The sequence below is a fragment of the Setaria italica genome, chromosome IX (genome assembly GCF_000263155.2).
Source record: "Setaria italica strain Yugu1 chromosome IX, Setaria_italica_v2.0, whole genome shotgun sequence".
Lineage (NCBI taxonomy): Eukaryota > Viridiplantae > Streptophyta > Magnoliopsida > Poales > Poaceae > Setaria > Setaria italica.
This window is the reverse complement of record NC_028458.1, coordinates 45169891-45179028: the sequence shown is the minus strand read 5'-3', so window position 1 is coordinate 45179028 and position 9138 is coordinate 45169891.

Sequence of the window (9138 nt, the reverse complement as noted above, 5' to 3'; positions counted from 1 at the left end):
AAAGAACCCTTCACCGGAGTGTCACCCTAGGACAACTCGGCGACCTAGTCCCCGACCGCCAAGGACTTAAGTCCCGGGTCGCTAACGCACCCGGGCCCCCTCACTACTCCCATATCACTCCCACGCCCAGTCACTACTCCCTCCTCTCTCCCAACCGCCGCCGCCCAGCCGCCCCGGCGCCCCCCGCCGCCACCTGCCGCTTGCGGCCCGGCGCCCTCGGCCCCGCCGCCCGGCGCCCCCCGCCCCACCGCCCGCCGCCCGGCGCCCGCCCCCCGGCCCCCGGATCCGCCGCCGCCCGCCCGGCCCCTCCACCGGATCTTCTTCCCCGCCCCTCCCCTCTGTCACCGGCGGCGCCGCCCCCGGGATCTGCTTCCCCGCGGCGCCCCCCCCAGATCTGCTTCCCCACCCCTCCCCTCCGTCACTGGCGGCGCTGCTGGGGAGGCTGCGTGGCTGCGGCCTCGGCGGTTCTTGGACGCTCGGTGCGCGCGCCGTGCCGACGCCGGGGCCTGAAGAGGAGAGGCGTGAACTCGAAGTCGTCGTCCTCGTAGTAGTCGTCGTCGGGGGAGCTCAGGCAGCGGTGCTCGTAGGCGGCGGATCCGCTGCGCCCCTCCCCGGATCCGGCGAACTCCGTCTCGGCCGTCCGGGGAGCCTACCGAGGGATGCAGCGGCGTGCGGTGGTGGCTGGCGGGGGCGTGTGGTGGTGGCTGGCGCGGGGGCGTGTGGTGGTGGCTGGCGCGGGGGCGTGGTGGCGGCGAGCTGGTGCTGGCAGCGGCGGGGTTCATGGCGTGACGGCGGGAGGCAGTGGCGGTGGCTGGCGGCGGTGTGGATGGTGGCAGCGGCGGCGGCGGCGGAGCAGGATGTGCTGGTGGCGGAGCATGATTTTTTTTATTTTTTTCAATAATTGGTTGCCGAGTGTTTTCAGGGCACTCGGCAAAGTCTTTGCCGAGTGCCCAACACAAGACACTCAGCGAATCAGTGTTTGCCGTCAGGATTTTTGCCGTGTGTCGTTTGCCGAGTGTTACTTTGCCGAGTGTTTTTGGGCCTTCGCCGAGTGCCCCTGGCACTCGGCATCTTCCCTATTTCCCGTAGTGCACATCTGTCTATATAGGGGATGCTATCCTTTTGTATTAATTCATGGAGGACCCTTTAATCCAGGTTGGTAACATCAATCGGGATTAAAGACCTCATTTAATACCAACCGGGATAAAAAGGTTCGAGAGATTTAGTCCTTTGCCAGCCACACATGGGGGACCTTTTTTATCCCGGTTGGAACACCAACCGGGATAAAAAGGGTCCGAGGGCTTTATTCTTTTTTCAGCCACCCGTGGGGATCCTTTTATCCCAATTCGAGTTTCCAATCGGGACTAAAGGACCTCCTTTTATCCCGGTTGCTTTAGTCCCGGGTGGTATTACCATCCGGGACTAAAGGGTGATCTTTTAGTCCCGGTTGATCTTACCAACCGGGACTAAATGATCCCCCACGTGTGCCTGAATTTTTCAACTGGGATTAATGGATCCCCACGGGTGGCTGATTTTTGAATCGGGACTAAAAGGTCCCCTTTAGTCCCGATTGCAAATACCAACCGGGAGTAAATTCTAGCGCACCTCCTTTTCTCCTGGGCCGAAATTAAACCGAGACTAAAGGGGATGGGATCTAAAGTCACTTCTCTAGTAGTGACATCTGATCCGGAGTGTGCACCCAGTCATATATGCGTAGGATTTTGATGATCCAATTAATGCTGCGCCTCTCGCTCGCTGCTATTTTTTCTCTCGCTCTGTAGTATATATGTCATCGAGAGGAATCGATCAAGTCTTTCGTTTGGGAAGTTAGGGGAAAATATTACGTGCTTCATAGTTTGTGAGGAATCAACAGCTAAAAACATCCACGTGTTATGTATGTGGGTTTGGTTCCTTTAGTCCATGGACTAAACTTTAGTCCCTATCATATTTGGTTCCATAGACTAAAATTCATTAATGCAGTGGAACAAAGACATTTTTATCCCTGCTACCCACTGCCTAGTACCCTTGGCGCAACTTCTGGTTCTGGTTCTGGATGAGTGGTCGGATCTGGATGCTTCATCCCACCCGCTGCCACCAAATGCTTCGTCGGCGCCGCCCTAAGGCCCGCGCCATCCTTCGCCAGCTCCTCGGCCGCGTCTCGCCCGAGGGCAGCACCGATGCTGCCGCCTCCCCACCTTTTAGGCATCCTACGCCGTGCTCGCGCTCCTCGACGACACCCTCGGCATGCCCCCCCGTCTCCACCGCGTGCCTCATCACCGCGCACCCCGCCGTCCTCTCCTCAGTCACCATCGGCGACAAGTTCTATTTCTACCTCCACGAGCTCGGCCTAGCGCCTGCCATGGTCCGCCGCTTTGTCCTCGCGAGCCCCAACCACTTCCTCACCATGGGGATCGACGGCCACCTCCACCCCAATCACGGCTACGCGGTGGGAGGGAGGCCGGCGGCGACACGCGGGCGGGACAATAGCGGGGGCCGGGCGGGAGGGTGGCGGGAGGGAGGCCAGCAGAGGGATGTCGGCGGCGGGGGCCGGGCGGGAGGGAGGCTGGTGGCGATGGCGGCGGGCCCCGGGCAGGAGGCGGTGGGAGGGAGGCCGGCGGAGGGAGCGGGGTGGGAGGAAGGGCAATAAACGAGGGGCAGGCATGTCCCCAACACACTTTAGTCCAGTTTAGTCCACCTCATGTGGAATAGAGGACTAAAGCCTTTAGTTCAAACTTTAGTCCACCTGTTTGGGTGTTTAGGGACTAAAAGTGCATAAACATAGTGCACTAAAGTTTAGTTCATATGAACCAAACAGGCCCTAAATCATATGCACTATGATTTGAATTCACGCTGGGAAATTAAGAGGTGGTCCCTTGTGCATATATCTCTATCCATAACCTGTCTGCATCCCATAATTAAGAGCATCATTATTCATTTTATTGCCTTTAACCGTTTTGATAAGTCATGTTCAGAGAGAGAGAGAGAGGAGCTTACCTCTCATGCAAGCTAGTATGATATAATGATAAAAAAATATGTTATAGGCAAATAAAAGACTACTATTGTATGCCTTGGCTCTTAAATCTTGGCTTGTAGCCTGGCTCTGTTATTGGGCTTGCGCTAAGTAAAGAAGTACTCCCATCCCTAATGTATGGTTTCATGACGTTGATTCATAGTATATGGTGGTACTTAATTATCACATGCATGTGTTCATGAATGAACTCATTGCCTACAATGAAGGATTTTTTTTTTGGGGGGGGGGGGGGGGGGGGGCGCATACGGAAATAGTGTAGATGTAGTTTCATTTAGATGAAACTAATTTCCTCTCTTTTCTTCATTAAATATATTAGTTTGCTCATTTGGTACCTTATTATTTGATAATGAAACTCCCATGAGTAGCCTAAGGCTGCCTGTGTGAGAAATAATGGCACGACCACACTGTTCTCCGGCACAGTACGCCTCCATTATATGGGGCAACAATCCTATGTGACGTTTTATCTTACCAAGAGAGAAAAGGTTCCCATGCAGTACTGGTCATGTGCCTCCGCACTGTAAAGAGAATGCAATGCAACACATACAATATATACTGAGGAAAGAAGAGAAGAAACGCGAGAAAATTGAAGCTGACATGTTTGACAACTTTGTGCGCTCCAACTAATTTCCTGTCTCCGTTTTTAATAGTGCCCGAGGATCGTACGTGCATCGATCTTTGCGGGGTTCATTGTTTGCACATGGGTATTGCTCGTGCGGCGTTTTTAGCCAGGGCACTAAGCAAAGAGATTCATCGCGGTTCACAAATGAAAAAGAAATTAAAGAAAACATTTAGTTTTCGCTACTGGGAAAGCGCCTTCAGTACCGGATCCTAACCCCCCTTAGTATTAGTTGCGCAACCGGTATTGCCAATTCGGTACTAAAGGAGGCCTTTAGTACCGGGTCAAATAACCGGTACTAAAGGGGGGCCTTTAGTACCGGTTGTTTATACCAACCAGTACTAAATTGGCTGCCACATCGTGCGTGGCCAAGGCCAATTTAGTACCAGTTTTTTTCTATTTGTTTTCTCATTTTGTTTTCTATTTCCTTATTCTATATTAGTATTTCGTATTTGTTTCCTTTACGTATACTAGTTCTAATATGCTAATATGTATAAAGTTGTATTTGATCTATAATATTACATTTGAGATAATATTATATATATACATATTGTGCATACAGATGTATGAATAATATTATATTGCACCAACTTTCCAAGTTCAACATTTTGGATCAACTATTCTGAACCTGAGTCCTGACGGTGATGCAGATTTGATCCATCATTATGGAACTCTCCCACTGGATTTACTAGCTCGTCCAGAAGAAATCCACTGAGTTGTTCTTGAATTGCACTGATTTTTTCCGTCTCGAGGAGTTCTTCTTTCATGTGCATAATCTATATCATTAGCAAAGATTATTATATTAGATCAATGGATTTGCGTGATTAGAACTAATATATTGTTAAGAATTTTGACTACGTACTCTGAATTCGTGGTCAGTCACATGCTCCGGACCTAGAAAGCCATGGATGAAATCACATATGTAGTATCCGTATAAATTATTCCCCGGATCCTATCTCAAACACTATATATATGGCAAAAGAAGTTATGAAATATTTGTTGTATTCAAGGAAGTGACACGAGATCTGCAAATTCAATACATACCGGGAATTCAGGGTGGATATGAAGTTGCTTCTTGAATTCACCTGAGTGATGTTGACGGAAGCGAGCTCATGCTCTGTTAAGCAAGTCTATGAGGTCGGTGTATTGATTTCTTGATCTCCTCATAGAGTCCAGGATATAGACCATGCTTTGATCAACCACGATAATAAGGAGCATCCAGTGGAAGTTGTACATATACACATAGTGAAAAGCTATTTAGTCTTATTTTTAACTGCTAGTTTGAAAAATAAAAGAGATGTGAAATACGCTCACTTGAAGTTGTACAGCAGAAGTATGTACTTCTTGTAATGTTGCTTGTCCAAGAAATTATATATATTCTTCAAGGTCTATTTGGTTTATCTCTTGTAGTTGTCTCGTTATAACATCCGGGTCCATGGAGCTGACGTTATAGAATCTTTTCCTCCGACAAGCTTGAATCTCCATCCTGTATGATACAAAATAGAATAGGAGATAAGACATCGCACAATGACTACATTGGGGATTTTGAAGATAGAACTTTAAACACTTACAGAACCCAGGAACTGATGAGTGATTTGTCAAGTGCGTCTTGATCGTAAAGGAAATAAAGTTCCTCGAGTGGCACATTTATAATGGCATCACCAAGGAAATAATGTTGATCTCCAATCCAAACTTCTAGCATGAGTAAACCGGTGGCTAAAGCCTCCATGTACCATTAGTACAATTTGTACATCTTCGTGGAAGACGGTCCACCAACTGCGGCCACACAAGCTCTTTCCCTAACTCAAATTTCCATTTACCAGCCCCAACGTGCTTTGGGATGTGGTCCTCCCCTCGAAGTTGAGCTGCGGTGAGATTTGTATCTTTGGTGAATAGAAGCAGGTTCTTATCAAACTCCGAAAGCACCTGGAGCGGGGCAATCGATTGGTTAGATTGGGTTCCGAGCTGTGGAATACTTGACCCCCTTTTCTTCTTCTGAAAAACTTTGTTATTGAGTAGTCATAATCAGATAGTAGTGGTTTCTTTGGCTTTTTATTTTTCTTCAACTCCATGCTTCTAATGAAAGCCTGAAATTTAACCTTATCAAGTGCTGGATCTTTTTTCACGGAAGGCTTTGGTACGAAGTGAGCTTTAACCTCAGCATCCACTACTGCGTCGATTTCCACATCAGTCTTCTCGTAAGCTTTCTTGGGCTCTGGTTGCTTCTCCTCGGCTTCTTCTGCTTCTTCTTTGTAGCCGCAGTAGGCGGAACTGAAGGCGTTTTTCGCCATGTAGCCTTACTCATAACAGGTGAAGGTGGACTCATGCTAGGATCCCTGTCAACTAGTGGAGAGCATGGACTCATGCTAGGATCCCTTTCAGCTAGTGGACTCATGCTAGGATCCCTATCAGGTAGTGGAGAGGGTGCCCTGGCAGATGGAGTATGTGATCTTGCCCTTGAGCTCTGAGGAGATGATCCCAAGGTCGAGGGATTCGGTTGTGGAATCCTTATGTAGCGCTTGGGCCATAGAATTGAACCGTGAATGGCTTCTCCTAGATTCTTTTCCCTATCACCTCCAAGTACCTCCAGTTTGAGGTCATCCCAACCGTCAACCACTCGGTCCACCCCAACTTTGGCCTAACCGTGAGCTGGAATCTCCACACCATGAATTCTTTGGCCTTGGGTTGGTTGTTCAGCCACACCATAAGCCACCACGATGAGCTTATTTTTCACAAGAGTAACAAGCTCACAAGGGGCTCTCCTAGTGATGTCATCCACGGGGTGGCATTGGTTGTCCTCAACCATGTCTGAAGATCCTCCCGCTGGGACTTCTATGGAAGCGACGCTGCTTCGACGCTGAGAGGGGCTTATGTTGACATTAGCCCCTGATGATGCAGCTGCTTGTTCACTGGTTTGTTTGCTAAGATCTAGAGCCACACGCCGGTCGATGGCTTCCTCTATTCTTGCCTCTGCCAAAGCTACGTGTTCTTGCAACTCTCGCAGCTATCGTGCATGTTCGGCCTTACTTCTTTGGCAACTTCCGTAGGAATCATTGTGCTCAAGAAAGGCAATCTTCCATGAAATTACTCCTTTGCCTCGGCAACATCCAGGGTGTTTTGGAATACCTAGTGCCATAGTTAGCTCGTCCTTCTCTCGATCAGGCATGAAAGTTCCTTCGGCCGTAGCCTTTATTAACTCAACAAGCCTCGTAGCCACTTCTCTTAATTCTTGGCTGAACACAAATGATCCATCTTCGGGATTGAGAGTGCTGCCATGAGCATAATACCAATGCTTTGCTCGCTCCATCCATTCGAGAGTCGCTGGTACGATTCCCTTAGTAGTTATGTCATCTTCCATCCTCTGCCATATGATGAGCCCCTTCTTGTAACCTCCTCGTCCAAGATGATGGTAGTATTTTTTCTGACAAGCATTGTCGGTGTTGGTTTTAGTTGACTTAGAGCTCTTTTGCAACTGCTTGTACTGCACAAAAGAATCCTAGTAATCTCTTAACTTGAGGTGCTTCGTGAAATCTGGTGTAAGGCCCTTCTTTATGTAGTCTTTGTTCAGATTCTTCTTATACGTCTGAAAAGCAATTGCAACCTTTCTAAAGCCCTAATCTTTCACGGCGGCTTCATCTACACCTATGAATGTGAAGTTTTCTTTTATCTACTCCTATATCATTTCCTTCCCTCGATCAGGGACCATGCTTGGAGGGACCTCAGGTACGGGGACCACACTCAAATTGATTTTAGGGCTTTTCACAATCTGAAAGCTTATTGGCATGTTATCCCTAACAAAAAAGCCAATTTGGTTCACCAATTCGGTCTTAGCATTGTTTGGAGCAGTTGGTTCACTCTCTTCATTAAGTTCTGTGATGATGATACGTCCCTCTAGCTTTTTCTTCTTGCCTCCTTTCCATTTTGGCATGCTCGATCCATATGGCTAAAAATGAAAGAACTATTAATTTCCAATAATCTTGTTTACAGCCATTCTCTCTATCCGCTTAAATCTAAGTCACTAGTTCTTTTGTTAGTTCAATCTTGCCATATGCAAAGAACCTTCAGTTACATAGATTAATGCTTAGTTAAGCATGCAAATCCACATGTTCCATCTCCGACTCGGTGTCCACCGCCAGCTTGGCATCCGTTAGACCTGCATCGATGGAGCAAGGTCTACACCCAAGGATCATTACGTCGCTTGCCCAGTAGGTCGGCGATATCTCTTTCTCAGAGAGGATCCCATGCATCCTCATAGCAACCCACCCACCAACACCCTCCAATCTAATCACAGGGCTAGATCGCATCAACAACACCATTGCTGACTAGCTACTTCAACTTCTCCGAGGCAGCACTACCCCCTGAAAGGTCGATGCAGGGCTCTCCCCGCGCCCCTTTTGGCATCAAGAGTTTGGCTGCCGTGTTTTCCGAAAAACTAATGCACTTTTTCCAGATCGAACCTAATGGCCCACCCAAACCCACCTAGTTTCCGGACTGCGGCGAGTTCTAGGTCCCTTGCTTCGCCCTAATCCTAAACCCTTATAGCAAAAGCGACGACGAAAGCTCTACATCACAAGATTGGGAAGTTTTCGCTGTCTCCACCGACGAACCTCCTAGGAATTAAAAGCTATGTACTCTTTTTACATTTCGCATTGAATAAATAAAACCTCAGAGATTGTTTGCGTACCTACTACCTTTGCTTTCTTACCTGAGCCCTTACTCACGATCGGGAGTTGTCTGATTTGATCGACAAACCATACCCTCACTGTTATGCTCAGGGGCTTCCCCCGTTATGCGCTGACCTTCAGGTCTCACCCCTTCTCCTACCCCTCTCACGGCAAATACAACAAACTAATGTGGACGGCGTCCTAGCTCGTGAAACCCAGACAACTTTGCATCTACCCCCTCTACAACGTTAAGATCCGCTCTCAGTAGAGTGACGGCCAGGCAAGGCTGGGCGCTTAGCGGCTACAGGCCTAATCTACACGATGTCCTGTCGTATACACCAAAGGAGGGATGGTCATTTTCCATTTGCACAAGTTAATTGCCTAGCTTACTTGTCTCACAATACAGATTGATGCACATCATAGTTTCTCCATTATAGGTCCAACTCTTTGACTACCTCCTCCGCTGCTTGTTGATACCGGTCAGCCAACTCCGGAAGGCTATTAGCATCGAAGCCCTTGGCAACCCCCGCTCCGACGCGCTCCACGGCTAGGCGAGGGAAATGCGTCTTGACAAGCGCAATGACATTCTTCGCGCACTCCATGGAAGTTTCCTTCATTAGCGCCTTCAGCCAACCAGGAGCACTTCTCAGACTATCTAGCAGCAGCGTCAGCTTGGCAAGATTGGCCTCGGGATGAGTCCCAACTGGATTCTCTTCATCAACATCTGCCATTCACAAAAACCATATTGGCGCCAGACTACAAGGACGACAACGATCATTCCACCTCGGCATGAATCAAGGTAAGTCTTATTTTCAATTAAATATTTT